Below are 14,340 nucleotides of genomic sequence, written 5' to 3'. Positions count from 1 at the left end.
GGAATCAGGGTAAACTCTCAGCTGGTTGGTGGCCTACCTGGCATGAAGGAAGATGGTTGTGATGATTGGAGGACATCTCTGTAGGAGTTTCTTAGGGAAGTGTCTGAGGTCCAACCTCCTTCAGCTATTCACCAATGATCTTCCCTCCGTCATAAGCTCAGATGAGGGAATGTTTGCTGATGACTGCACGATGTTCAGCACCATTCACGGCTTCTCAGATATTGAAGCAGTTCATGTCCGAATGCAACAGGACCTGGACAATATCCAGGCTGGGGCTGACACATGGTAAATAATATTCATGCCACACAAATGCCAGGCAATGACCATCACCAATAAGAAACACTCTAACCACCCCCCACTTTGACATTCAGTGGTGTAACCATCACTGAATCCCCACTGTCAACATCCTTGAGGTTACCGTTAACCAGTCACTCAACTGGACTCACCACATAAACACAGTGGCTACCAGAGCAGGTCAGAGACCGGGAATACTGCAGCGAGTAACTCACCTCCTGTCTCCCCAAAGCCTATCCACCATCTACAAGGCACAAGTCAGGAGTGTGATGGAATACTCCCCACTTGCCTGGATGGGGGCAGCTCCAACAACACTCAAGAATCTCGACACAATCCAGGACAAAACAGCCCTGCTTGATTGGCATCCCATTCACTCCCTCCATCACTGACGCTCAGTAGCAGCCGTGTGTACCATCTACAAGATGCACTGCAGCAACTCACCAAAGATCTTTAGACAGCACCTTCCAAACCCATGACCACTTCCATCTAGAAGGACAAGATCAGCAGGTACCTGGGAACACCACCACCTGCAAGTTCCCCTTCAAGCCACTCACCATCCTGACTTGGAAATATATCGCCGTTCCTTCACAGTCACTGGGTCAAAATCCTGGAATTCTCTCTCTAACAGCACTGTGGGTCAACCCACAGCACATAGACTGCAGCGGTTCAAAAAAGCAACTCACCCCCACCTTTCTCAAGCTCGACTAGGGATGGGTAATAAATGCTGGCCAGTCAGTGATGCCCATGTCCCACAAATGAATTCTTAAAAACTTGCAGTTAATCAGTAATTTTTGCTTTTTTCTCCTCAAGTTCCTCTAATCTCGGGCCACCCACCATTAAGAAGTCTCACAACACCAAATTAAAGTCCAACAGGTTTATTTGGTAGCAAATGCCACTAGCTTTCGGAGCGCTGCTCCTTCATCAGGTGAGTGGGAGTTCTGTTCACAAACAAGGGCATGTAACGACACAAACTCAATTTACAAAGTAATGATTCGAACGCAAGTCTCCACAGGTAATTAAGTCTTAAAGGTACAGACAATGTGAGTGGAGAGAGGGTTAAGCACAGGTTAAAGAGGTGTGAATTGTCTCCAGACAGGACAGTAAGTGAGATGTTGCAATCCCAGGCAAGTCGGGGAGGGGGGGGTTACAGATAGAGTGACATGAACCCAAGATCCCGGTTGAGGCCGTCCTCGTGTGTGCGGAACTTGGCTATCAGTCTCTGCTCTGTGTTGTTGTGTGTTGTAAAGGCTGCCTTGGAGAACGCTCACCCAAAGGTCAGAGGCCGAATGCCTGTGACCGCTGTAGTGTTCCCCAACAGGAAGAGAAAGGCCCTTGAGGAAATAAGGCCTGGTGATTGTCGACTGGTGTTCATTCATCCGTTGTCGTAGCATCTGCACGGTCTCCCCAGTGTACCATGCCTCAGGACGTCCTTTCCTGCAGCGTAGGATCCTGCACCCACCCATTACTAGAGGCCACAGTCTTTCCCTCAGAAGTGGGTTTGTATTGGTGGGGTTGAACCTTTACTTCTGGGCCCTACCCTCCCACCAACCCCACTCCCCTCCTATCTGCCCTCGTCTCGCACAACGTAAAGGCAGAAGCATCAAAATGAGGCTGAATGTGCAGTTTGTGCACTGTTCAATACTTCAAACTTTTTATAGTCCAATGACAAGCTGTCTTTTTGCCAAACTTTGTTCTCCTGCCCCATCTTCATTCTGTTTTTTGACTGCCCGGTTGTTGGTATTGCTTCGTATCGCTAAAGAAACTGATCTTGATTTTGATGACGTGTCGGAAAGAGCGGGGTTTGCACGGTCAATCCACGTTTAATTCAAGCTCTGCAAAAATTGGATTCTTCTTTTAAAAAGCTACAATTCTGGATTCCAAACAAAGCTACCCTTCTCCTGCCCATTTCCCCCCTTCACAAACTCATAACCTCTCCCTCCCCATCGACCACAACAGTATCACACACTCTCCCTCCCTGCAACCCTGGCTAACCTCCTCACATACTCTCCTCCCCCCCACATTCTCACACTCTTCCCCTCCACTCCCCGTCCCCTCCGGCCTCTCCCATTCTCACTCATCTCACTCACCTGGGGGTGTTCAAGGCTGCTCCTGCCTCACTGAAATCTCCTTTAGATTTGATTTATTATCATCACATGTATTAACACACAGTGAAAAGTATTCTTTCTTGCGCTATACAGACAAAGCATACCATTCATAGAGAAGGAGTGCAGAATGTAGTGTTACAGTCATAGCTAGGGGGTAGAGCAAGATCAACTTAATGTAAGGTAGGTCCATTCAAAAGTCTGACAGCAGCAGGGAAGAAACTGTTCTTGAGTCGGTTGGTGCGTGACCTCAGACTTTTGTATCTTTTTCCCGACGGAAGAAAGTGGAAGTGAGAATGTCTGGAGTGCGTGGGGTCCTTAATTACGCTGGCTGCTTTGCTGAGGCAGTGGGAACATTAACACTGCAATGAAGCTACTGTGAAATTTCCCTAGTCGCCACACTCCGGCGCCTGCTCAGGTCAATGCACCTCCCCAACACCCCTTTCAGATTAGGGGAGGGAACTGGAGGAAACCCACACAGACATGGGGAGAACATGCAAACTCCGCACAGACAGTGACCCGAGCTGGGAATTGAACCAAGGTCCCTGGCGCCGTGAAGCAGCAGACCTAACCACTGTGCCACCATGCCAGCATTCTTCATTCATATGTTTTTGCCAATAAAGAATTTTTGCCTGCCTTTTTCTTGGCTGTGAGTTGGTCTTAATCTAGTTTGCATTCCTGACTGGAATTTTGGGATCTGCTGGGACAGGATTGGACCAAGTGGCTCCTTGTCCAGTAATAACTTGAGAGTCAAATTCTCATCTTTTGTCTCCAAATCTCTCCATTGGCCTACTCCCCTTCCCTATCTCTGTAGCTCCTCCAGTTCTGTACCCCTCTGAGGTCTCTGCACCTTTCCAGTTCTGAATCTTGCCCATCTCTGATTATAATCGCTCCACCAGAGGCAACTGTGCCTTCAGATACCCTGGCCCTGGCTTCTGGACATCCCTAAACCTCTTTACCTCTCTCCTCCTTTATAGATGTTTCTTAAAACTCTCCTAATGTTTCCTTACTTAATTTAGTACCAAATTTTGTTTGATAATGCTTCTGCAAAATCATCGAATCCCTACAGTGCAGGTGGAAGCCGATCAGACCTTCGAGCTTGCACTGACAACAATCCCAACCAGTCCCTATCCCCATGTATTTAGCCCACTACTCCCCCTGACACCATGGAATCATTTAGCATGGTCAATCCACCTAGCCCGCACATCTTTGGACTTTCGGAGGAAACCCACACAGACGCAGGGAGAACGTACAAACTCCACACAAACAGTGACCTGAGGCCAGAATTGAACCCAGGTCTCTGGTGCTGTGAGGCAGCAGTGCTAACCCACTGTACCACCCAGGTGACCTTAAAAGGTAGCAAGGGGCAAATGATCCCCAAAATGTTAACCATCTGCCGTGGTGGGATTCACACCCAGGTCTCCAAGCATTACCCCAGCTCTCTAGATTACTAAACTTTGTGGTAATGCCACTACCTCCCTAAAGCCTTGGGTTAGTTTGTACAGTACTTTTTGTTCAGCAGATCTTGTTTTGAGACCAGTAAAAAATAAACTCTCATTTATATTCCACCTTTTAAATGTCCTGAGGTTATAAAAGACCTTCACAGCAAATAAAGTATTTTTGAAGTTTATCCTGTTCTGCATCCAGAGCCTTGGATCTGGATTTCTCCACAAGTCAAAAAGAACAGGTTAAATTGGAATCTGAAGGAAATAGGCAGGACAGTGGTGATAGGATCACATGGGTGCTTTTAATCACACATTTGATGGATTTTCACTAGTTGGGCAGTGTTAAGATGACCTTTCTAAACTCCAACACAGTATTCTGTAACTGGATGGGAGGGTGAGCTGTGAGGAGGATTCGGAGGTGCTTCAGCGTAATTTGGACAGGTTGAGTGAGTGAGCAAATGCAGTATAATGTGGAAAAATGTGAGGTTACCCACTTTGATAGCAAAAACAAGAAGGCTGCTTATTATCTAAACAACTATAAATTCAGAGAGGGGAATGTGCAACGAGACCTGGGTATCCTCGTAGATCAGTCACTGAAGGTCAGCGTGTAGGTGCAGCAGGCAGTAAAACGGCAAATGGAATGTTAATCTTCATAGTGAGAGGATTCGAGTACAGGAGCAGCGATGTCTTGTTATAATTGTACAGGGCCATGTTGAGGCCGCACGTGGAATGTTGTGTGCAGTTTTGATCTCGTTATCTGAGGAAGGATGTTCTTGCTACAGAAGGAATGTAATGAAGATTCACCAAACTGATACCTGGGATGGCGAGATTAACATATGGGGAGAGGTTGATTCGGTTATTATTCAATGGAGTTTAGAAGAATGAGTGAGGGATCTCATAGAAACCTATAAAATTCTAGGAGGACTGGACAGGGTAGATGCAGGAAGGATGTTCCTGAGGGTCAGGGCGTCCAGAACCAGGGGTCACAGTCTGAGGATACAGGGTAAACCATCTAGGACAGAGATGAGGAGAAATTTCTTCACCCAGGAAGTGGTCAGGAATTTGCTACCACAAAGTAATTGAGGTAACAATATTGTTTATTTTCGAGAAGCAGTTAGATATATCTCTTGGGCGTCAAAGGATATGGGGGCAAGGCAGGATCAGGTTATTGAGTTGGATAATCAGTCACGATCATATTGAACAGTGGAGCAGGCTTGATGAGCCAAATGGCCTCCTCTTGCTCCTATTCTGCCGGAATTGGAGCTGAGACCGCAGAGGGTTGGTGATTTTAGAGAGACGACGGGTGATAATTCCATCAATTTATTCAAATGCCTTTTGTACAAATTGAATATTGAGCTTTGTAGTTTGTTGATGTGAGAATATATCATCTCACTACGTGCTGTTCAAATTTGGTTTTAAAAATAAAGCAGTGTAAACAACAGCAAGGTTATTGTCCAGGAAGACAGCTCTCACACTGTCCTTGGGTCTAGCTGTTGTCAGGTTTACCACTCCCCTTTGCTTGTTAGTATTGTCAGTCTTTGAGCAAGGTGTCTGGCATCCATCTATTTGATTTGAGCCATGAATAGTGAAGTGTGGTGCCAGACTGAGCTCGTAGAGTCATGGAGGTTTACAGCACAGAAACAGGCCCTTCAATCAAATTGTCCATGCTGCCCAGTTCTTACCATTTAAGTTAGTCCCAACTGCCTGTGTTTGGCCCGTATCCCTCATACCCATCTAATTGTCCAAATTCTTTTAAAAAGGCAAAATTGTACCTGCCTCTATGACGACCTCTGGCAGCTTGTTCCAGACACTCACCACCCTCCGTGTGAGGAAAATTGCTCCTCTGGACCCTGTTCTATCTCCCCCGTTCTATATTCTGGGGATAGAATTCTAATGAGGGCTGTGGTGCCTCAATTCTGAAGGGGCTTGGCAGGGTAGACACTGAGATAACCCAGCCAGGAGAAATAATCTCTAACACCCAGGGACACTGTCTCAGGGTAAGGAGTTGATCATTTAGGAATGAGACAGGGAGAAATCCCTCCATAGGAAGTACCTTGAATCTTTAGAGTTGTCTAGCCAGGGTTTGTGGATGTTTCCTCGCTGAGTCTATTTGAGGCTGTGATAGATGGATTCTTGATTCCTGAGGATATCAGTGGATGTGGGGAGCAGGTGGGAAAGTGAAGTTGAGACCGATTAGCTCTGACCTTTTATTGAGTGGTGAACCAGGTTCCAGGGACTGGATGGCATACTTAGGGTTCTATTCCTTACACTCCTATCCCACTGCAAAGGTGACCGAAACTCCAGAGAGACCAGGTAGGATAGATGCAAGAAGGGTGTTCCTGATGGTGGGGATGTCCAGGGGTGCTTTTCTCTGCCTTTCTGCTTTGACAAAAGGTCATCTGGACGTGAAACACCAGCTCTTTTCTCTCCTTACAGATGCTGCCAGACCTGCTGAGATTTTCTTTTTGGTTTCAGACTCCAGCATCCGCAGTAATTTGCTTTTATGCTGAGTCATGAGAGTTACTCAGCCCTTGTGTTATGTCAGAGAAATGGGTCAAACTCTTTGCTGGAAGTATCTGCAAACTACACGAGTGACACCTCGACAACATGGAGCTAGGTGTGTTTAGCTGTAATTGTCTCTGAAGTTGGGACGGTGTCTTCTCTGGCAGTTCCAAAGCACAGCAGCTGCAGTCATGGTGGTCTCACCAACCATCCAAAACATGGAAGACATTCCCATTCCCACTGATAGCCACAAGATCCCAGGAGAAGGTGACTGCTTCCAGACACACCCACATTCCGACAGCGCCAACCCGGTGCACCAGAAGACCTTTGATTTGATTTAATTTTTGAGTTGATTTATTATCAGTGAAAAGTGTTGTTTCTTGCATTCCACACAGACAAAGCATACTGTTCATAGAGAAGGAAATGAGTGTGCAGAATGTAGTGTTACAGTATAGCTAGGGTGTAGAGAAAGATCAGTTTAATGTGAGGTAGGTCCATTCTGACGGCAGCAGGGAAGAAGCTGTTCTTTGAGTCGGTTGGTGCGTGACCTCAGACTTTTGTATCTTTTTCCCAAAGAGAGAATGTCCGGGGTCCTTAATTATGCCGGCTGCTTTTCTGAGGCAGTGGGAAGTGTAGACAGAGTCAACGGATGGGCTTTTATAGCTAGCACACGTTTTGGATGGTTGGTGAGACCAGCATGACTGCAGCTGCAGTCCTTGGGAACTCAGTAAGAAGTCTGACAACACCAGGTTTAAGTCCAGCCGATTTATTTGATAGTATCTTTCTATAGCATCTGCTTTGGAACTGCCAGTGAAGACACCATCTCAACTTCAGAGACAATTACAGCTAAACACACCAGGCTATTGGGTACGCCCAGTTCCATGTTGTGTAGAGGTTATTCAAGCATTTCACTGACACTTCCAGTAAAGAGCTTGATCCATTTCCCTGACATAACACAAGGACTGAGTAAACCGCATGACTCATTAATGTGAGGCTCACATAGGTGAATACCAAGTGGGCAAATGCCTCATCCTTGCAATAAGGGAACACACGGATGGATGTGTGCAATGCTTTCAAATGACAAGGCCAATCTTATCAACAACAAATGTATTTACAAGGATGATTTAAGCAGTGATTGGAAACACGCCACCCGTTCATTTTCCTAATGCTACTGCCCCGCCTCGCTGCAACCCTAACCTCTGCAGCAGAGGCAGAGAGGAGCCTGCCGTCTGTGATAACCTCTGTGGGTGTCTGCTCGTGGCTGAAGAGCTGGAGGGCCCGTGCCTGCTGTGGGCCAGGTACCCACCCCTCTCCCCCGCCGCCTGCACTGCTGGAGGTGATGAGGTCACAGAAAGGAGATTGAGTTAACCTGGACACTGTCAGACTCACCCCCAGCTGCCGATTACTGCGGAGACCTTGAGGCATTTGTAAGCGAGAGCACAGCTTTAGAGAGAAGATGGATGCTGGTGATGAGAAGGTGAATGTGAGACAATCAATGCTGACGTGCCACAGAATCCCTACGGTGCAGGAGGCCATTTGGCCCCTCGAGTCTGCACCGACCACAATCCCGCCCAGGCCCTATCCCCAATAACCCTAGATATTTTGCCCTAGCTAATCCCCCATGACACCAAGGGGCAATTTAGCATGGCCGCTTCACACCTTTAGACTGTGGGAGGAAACCGGAGCACTCGGAGGAAACCCACGCAGACACGGGGAGAACGTGCAAACTCCACACAGACAGTGACCCAAGCCGGGAATCGAACCCGGGCCCGTGGCGCTGTGAGGCAGCAGTGCCAACCCACTGTGCCACCGTGCCACCCGTAAGGATTGTGTGAGATTCCTGAGTGCATGATGCAGTTGTGAGACTGGAGTGAGGAAAAGATTGACTTACCTTGGCTGGTGGGGGTTGGGGGGTTGGAGGGGGGGGGTTACGATTGGGATGGAGGTGGCGGGGGGGTGGGGGGGGGTTGGTGTTGGGGGTTGGGGCAGAGGTTGGTTGGGTGGACAAAGCAGTTGCCATCCCACCGTGTGATTTGGAAAGCTGTTGATCGGTGCATAATTAAGGAGGTACAGAGGGTGAAATCAGACAGGATTTCCCATCAAGACCCCCAGGAGAGAAACACGGCCCCCTGCCCCCCCCCCCCCCACCCCCGCCACACTGAGACCAGGAATGAGGGGCTAACAGTTGAGAGATATGTTGACCATAAGGTATAGGAGCAGAATTAAGCCATTTGGCCCATCCAGTCTGCCCCGCCGTTTAATCATGGCTGATATGATTCTCATCCCCATTCTTTTGCCTTCTTCCCATAACCCTTGATCCCCTTATTAATCAAGAACTTTCCTATCTCTGTCTTTAGAGCACTCAATGACCTGGCGTCCACAGCCCTTTTGCGGCAATGAGTTCCACAGACTCGCCACCATCTGACTGAAGAAATTCCTCCTCATCTCTGTTTTCAAGGAACATCTCTTTAGCCTGAGGTTATGCCTTCATGTCCTAGTCTCTCCTACTAGTGGAAACATCCTCTTCATGTCCACTCTATCCAGACCTCGCAGTATCCTGTAAGTTTCAATTAGATCCCCCCTCATCCTTCTAAACTCCATCAAGTACAGACCCAGAGTCCTCAACCATTCCTCACATGGCAAACCCTTCATCCCTGGGATCATTCTTGTGAACCTCCTCTGGACCCCCTCCAAGGCCAGCACATCCTTCCTTAGATATGGGGCCCAAAACTGTTGACAATATTCCAAATGGGGTCTGACCAGAGCCTCAGCAGTCCATCCCTGCTCTTGTATTCTCGCCCTCTCGATATGAATGCTAACGTTGCGTTTGCCTTCCTAACTGCCGACTGAACCTGCACGGTAACCTTAAGAGAATCCTAAACCAGGACCCCCCAGGTCTCTTCGTGCTTCAGATTTCCAAAGCCTTTCCCCGTTTAGAAAGTAGTCTTTGTCCCTCAGTGAAAAAAGGAAGATTCAGAGGGACTTTACCCATCGATCTTATTGCCGTAAATACTTCATTCCCAAAGGCGGCTCTGTCTGTGCTTCCTTCCATCTGTCCCTTCACAAGTCGTCACTGATAATGATTTTGCACAAAGTAACCCCACCCATCCACCAGTGAGTTACCCATCTGAGAACCCGTATAGCTCCTGTTCTGTATTTATATTGATTAGGACAGCACAGTGGTTAGCACTGCCGCCTCATAGCGCCAGGGACCCGGGTTCGATTCCCGGCTTGGATCACTGTGTGGAGTTTGCACGTTCTCCCAGTGTCTGTGTGGGTTTCCTCCGGGTGCTCCGGTTTCCTGCCAAGATGTGTAGGTTAGATAGATTAACCGTGATAAATGTGCGGGGAGAGGGCCCAGGTGAGATAGTCGGTGCAGACTTGATGGGCCAAATGGCCTCTCCCGCACTGCTGAGATTTTTATGTTTCCCTGGCAACATCTCCAATCTGTTGTGGGGGGAAACCCTGATCTTCCCTTTAGCTCTTTTATCAGCTCTTAGTCAAGACACTGAATCAAATCAAAAGTAGTAGACAATCAGACCCGACTGGTTATTACAGTCTTGCACGCTCCTCACCCTCCTGTGTACAGCCTTGCACGCTCCTCACCCCCCCTGTGTACAGCCTTGCACTCTCCTCGTTCCCTGTGTACTATAAAATTTAAAAATATGGCCATTCATTTGAGTTCTGTTCTTGACTTTAATCTTGAAACTTTCACTCAAGACTCTTGGGAAGGGAGGAGTAGCTCAGTCTGATTGGTTGATGTCGATTTGAAGCAGGCGCGCACCAAAACCGTGGACCAATGAGGTCTGGAGCCAAAAAAGTGAGGAATGACTGAAGAGCCAATTGGATTGTGGGACGGGTGGAAGGATCGAGTGGATCTGGTGACAAAAGGGTGGAGGAAAATCGAGGGAATTGAAAAGTTTTCCCGTGGCAGCATGTTGTTGCAGAACAAGATTTGCAACTTAAATCATGTACTGATGGTATCAATCAGTGTTTGTTGGACAGGTCACTGGAGAGTTGCTGAATCTCTGTATCGGGGTCATGTTCAGTTCTGAGGACACAGAAACCAGCGAGCCCATGATGAGGGATATGTGGTGGGGTTTAACACAAAGGTTGGGTTAACCGGAAATCTGACTTTCTAATCAAATGTAAATCATAACAAACGCCTTGTGGAATTTTGCACCATTAAAGATGTTATAATAGCTTTTGTTGTCCACATCATGCTTCAGAATGATCACTCAGTTTCCACCTGGGTCATATTCTTTCTGTAAATTGCTTCTTAGGGTGTGTATATTTGTAGATCTCTGAATGCCTTTGGAAGCAGTAATCAGTCACCCGCATTCCATCAGATTAGATAAGGATGGCCATTTTCTTCAGGGCGTGAGAGAACCAGACATGCTTTTACTACAGTTAGTGATGGTGTAATGGTTGCCATTACTGAGACTGGAGGCCTTATGGCACGCTGGGTAACGTCTCTGTCTCGGAGCTCGAAGCTCCTGGTATGAGTCCCACCTTGGCGCTTGAAGGCCAAGGAACGTGCATTCATAATGAGGTCAAACCAGTGAGCGCTTTTTTTTAATTCAGTGGCGGGACATGGACATCGCTGGCTGGGCCAGCAGTTAGTGCCCGTCCCTAGTTGCCCTTGAGAAGGTGAAGGCGAGCTGCCTTCTTGAATCGCTGCAGTCTACGTGCTGTGGGTTGACCCACAGTGCCATTACAGAGGGAATTCCAGGAATTTGACCCAGCGGCTGTGCAGGAACGGTGATGTATTTCCAAGTCAGGATAGTGAGTGGTTTGGAGGGGAACTTGCAGGTGATGGTGTTCCTACGTATCTGCTGCCCTTGTCCTTCTAGATGGAAGTGGAAGGTGCTGTCTAAGGATCTTTGGTGAGTTGCTGCAGTGCATCTTGTAGATGGTACACACGGCTGCTACTGAGCATCGGTGGTGGAGGGAGTGGATGTTTGTGGCTGTGATACCAGTCAAGTGGGGCTGCTTTGTCCTGGATGGTGTTGAGCTTCACCCATCCAGGCAAGTGGAGAGTATTCCATCACACTGCTGACTTGTGCCTTGTAGATGGCAGACAGGCTTTGGGGAGTCAGGAGGTGAGTTACTCGCCACAGTATTCCCAGTCTCTGACCTGCTCTTGTAACCTCTGTGTTTTTGTGGTGAGTCCAGTTGAGTTTCTGCTCAGTGGTAACCCCAAGGATGTTGACAGTGGGGGACTCAGTGATGGTTACACCATTGAATGTTAAGGGGCGGTGGTTAGAGTGTCTCTTATTGGTGATGGTCGATGCCTGGCATTTGTGTGACACAAATGTTACTTGTCACTTGTCAGCCCAAGTCTGGATATTGTCCAGATCTTGTTGCATTTGGACATGGACTGCTTCAATGTCTGAGGAGTGGCGAATGATGCTGAACATTGTGCCATCAGCGAACATCTCCACGTCTGACCTTATGATGGAGGGAAGGTCTTGATGAAGCAGCTGAAGATTGTTGGGCCTAGGACACTCCCCTGAGGGGGTCCTGCAGAGCTGTCCTGGAGCCGAGATGACTGACCCTCCACAACCATCTTACTATGTGCCAGGTGTGACTCCAACCAGCGGAGAGTTTGCCCCCCCGGATATCCATTGATTCCAGTTTCACCCGGGCTCCTTGATGCCACTCTCAGTCAAATGCGGCCTTGACGTCAAGGGCAGTCAGTCTCACCTCACCTCTGGAATTCAGCTCTTTTGTCCATGATTGGACAAAGGCTGTAATGAGGTTGGGAGCTGAGTGACCCTGGTGAAACTGGTCGTCACTGAGCAGGTTATTGCTGAACAGATGCTGCTTGATTGCAGTGTCGATGACCCCTTCCATCACTTTACTGATGATCGAGAGTAGACTGGGCGTTAATTGGCCGGGTTGGATTTGTCCTGCTTTTTGTGCACAGGACATACCTGAGCAATTTTCCACATTGTTGGAAGATACTGGCGGAAAGAGTGGGAGAGACTCCTGGTCACCACGCTTGACATGGAATGGCAACTCTCAAGCTATTTAGTCATAGAATCCTGACAGTATAGAAGGATGCCATTGGCCCATCAAGTCAGCACCAAACACCATTCCACGCAGGCCCTATCCTCTTAACCCACATATTTACCCCCTGACACTAAGGGGGCAATTTCAGTATGGCCAATTAACCTAACTTGCACATCTTTGGACTGTGGGAGAAAACCAGAGCACCTGGAGGAACCCTTGTCTCCCACGCAGACATGGGGAGAATGTGCAAACTCCACACAGACAGTGACCTGAGGCCAGAATTGAACCCGGGTCCCTGGTGCTGTGAGGCAGCAGTGCTAACCACTGTGCCATCCCATGTCTGCGTGGGTTTCCTCCGGGTGCTCCAGTATCTGCCTGTGGTCCAAAAGACGCACTGGTTAGGGTGCACTGGCCGTGCTAAATTCTCCCTCAGTGTACCCGAACAGGAGTGTGGCAACTGGGGGATTTTCACAATAACTTTGGTGCAGTGTTAACGTAAGCCTTACTTGTGACACAAATAATAAACCTAGCAACAGACCAATGACCTGTTCTGGGAATTACTAGCTGTGGGAACAGATGAAAGTCTACTCGGAGAATTGGAATTACTGAGAGCAGCTTTCAATTTCAGATTATAATTGAATCCAAGCCCCCAGGGCATTAGACTGGCTGCTGGTTTACTAACTGAGTGACAATATCACCGTGCGGTCTTCACTATCTGTTCAACTTAGCAATTTTCTCGAGGTTAATCTGTGAAAAAATTAGACCAAACTTCGTACTGTGCCCACTTCTGGTTTCCATATTACAGAACTGGATAATGTAGCAATGATAACAATAATCCAACATGTGGGGTTCAGTTACAGGAATGCTGCAAACACAAGTTAGATTGTCCATACAAAAACAGTCCCAGAGTTTCTCGCAAGGCTGGACTTCTAATTGTAGATGTACTTGGGGGTGAGGTGATGAGATGTCGGACGGTGTGTTATGCGACTGTACGGCGCTTGCTGTTGTCGTTGCAAACGATGATTTCATTGCGATTTGAAAGTCCCCAATCCCAACCCGGGATCCCAGGTTCATGTCACACTATCTGTAACCCCCACGACCTGCAGGAAACCTCACTAACTGTCCTGGCTGGAGACAATGCACACCTCTTTAACCTGTGCTCAACCCTGTCTCCGCTCACATTGTCTGCACCTGTAAAGACTTGTTTACCTGTTCAGACTCGCATTCCAACCATTATCTTGTAACGTGAGTCTATATATTGCCCTGTTTGTGAAATAATTCCTCCACTCACCTGATGAAGGAGCAGCGCTCCGAAAGTTCATGCTACCAAATAAACCTGTTGAACTTTAACGTGCGGTGACGTTTCTTATTGTGCCCACCCCAGTCCAACACCGGCATCTCCGCATCGTGATTGAAAGAGGCTTTCTTCATTATTTTAGGTTTTGCCCCTTCCAAGCTGCCGGCTCCCCCAAATGATTCAATTAGATTTGATTTATTGTTGTCACATTTATTGGGATACGGTGAAAAGTGTTGTTTCTTGCGCACTGTACAGACAAAGCATACTGTTCACAGAGAAGGAAAGGAGAGGGTAGTGCTAGGGTGTAGAGAAAGATCCACTTAATATAAAGTAGGTCAAAAATCTGGCAGTAGCAGGGAAGAAGCTGTTCTTGAGTTGGTTGTTACGTGACCTCAGACTTTTGTGTCTTTTTCCCAATGGAAGAAGGTGGAAGAGAGAATGTCCGGGGTGCGTGGGGTCCTTAATTATGTTGGCTGCTTTGCCAAGGCAGCAGGAAGCGTCGCCAGAGTTAATGGATGGGAGGCTGGTTTGCGTGATGGATTGGGCTTCGTACATGACTGTTTGTTGTTCCTTGCAGTCTAGGGCAGAGCAGGTGCCTATACCAAGCTGTGATATAACCAGGAAGAATGCTTTCTGTGGTTGCAAAGGATGTGATTTCTCAAATGATTTGCTTTAATGTGGTGAC

At 47.9% G+C, this 14,340-nt stretch overlaps 1 protein-coding gene across 1 annotated transcript in view; it reads left to right on the top strand.

Annotated features, from left to right (window-relative positions):
- The window catches only part of abcg2a (ATP-binding cassette, sub-family G (WHITE), member 2a), a 78,578-nt gene that overhangs the window by 448 nt on the left and 63,790 nt on the right, over nt 1–14,340 (top strand). The gene's annotated exons all lie outside the window — the stretch shown is intronic.

This window comes from Carcharhinus amblyrhynchos, chromosome 1 (genome assembly GCF_965287045.1).
Source record: "Carcharhinus amblyrhynchos chromosome 1, sCarAmb.v2.hapA, whole genome shotgun sequence".
Taxonomy (NCBI): domain Eukaryota; kingdom Metazoa; phylum Chordata; class Chondrichthyes; order Carcharhiniformes; family Carcharhinidae; genus Carcharhinus; species Carcharhinus amblyrhynchos.
Note: the sequence above shows the minus strand (reverse complement) of the source record. Positions and strands in the feature narration are given on the sequence as shown.